The sequence below is a fragment of the Penaeus monodon genome, chromosome 15 (genome assembly GCF_015228065.2).
Source record: "Penaeus monodon isolate SGIC_2016 chromosome 15, NSTDA_Pmon_1, whole genome shotgun sequence".
Classification (NCBI taxonomy): domain Eukaryota; kingdom Metazoa; phylum Arthropoda; class Malacostraca; order Decapoda; family Penaeidae; genus Penaeus; species Penaeus monodon.
In genome coordinates, this window is record NC_051400.1 from 14,994,689 (window position 1) to 14,994,914 (window position 226).

Consider the following 226-nt stretch of genomic DNA (forward strand, 5'->3'; position numbering starts at 1 on the left):
CCATGTAAAACACACAAATAAAACATTAAAAAATGTTTCAACCAAAGCAACCTTAACCCATATATACTCCCAGCCAGGGACTCCTAACAACGTCCCTCGCCTCTGGACCTCTTTAGGGGATAATGAACCCAACCCGATCTAAGTTAACCTTATAGAGCCACTTTATGGTTACCTTCACAAGTATGGGATACGGTAACGAAAGAAACTCTTTTATATTTATATTTAT

General features: G+C 38.1%; 1 long non-coding RNA gene across 1 annotated transcript in view; it reads right to left on the bottom strand.

The window, feature by feature from the left end:
- The window catches only part of LOC119582117, a 14,454-nt gene that overhangs the window by 13,327 nt on the left and 901 nt on the right, over nucleotides 1–226 (bottom strand). The gene's annotated exons all lie outside the window — the stretch shown is intronic.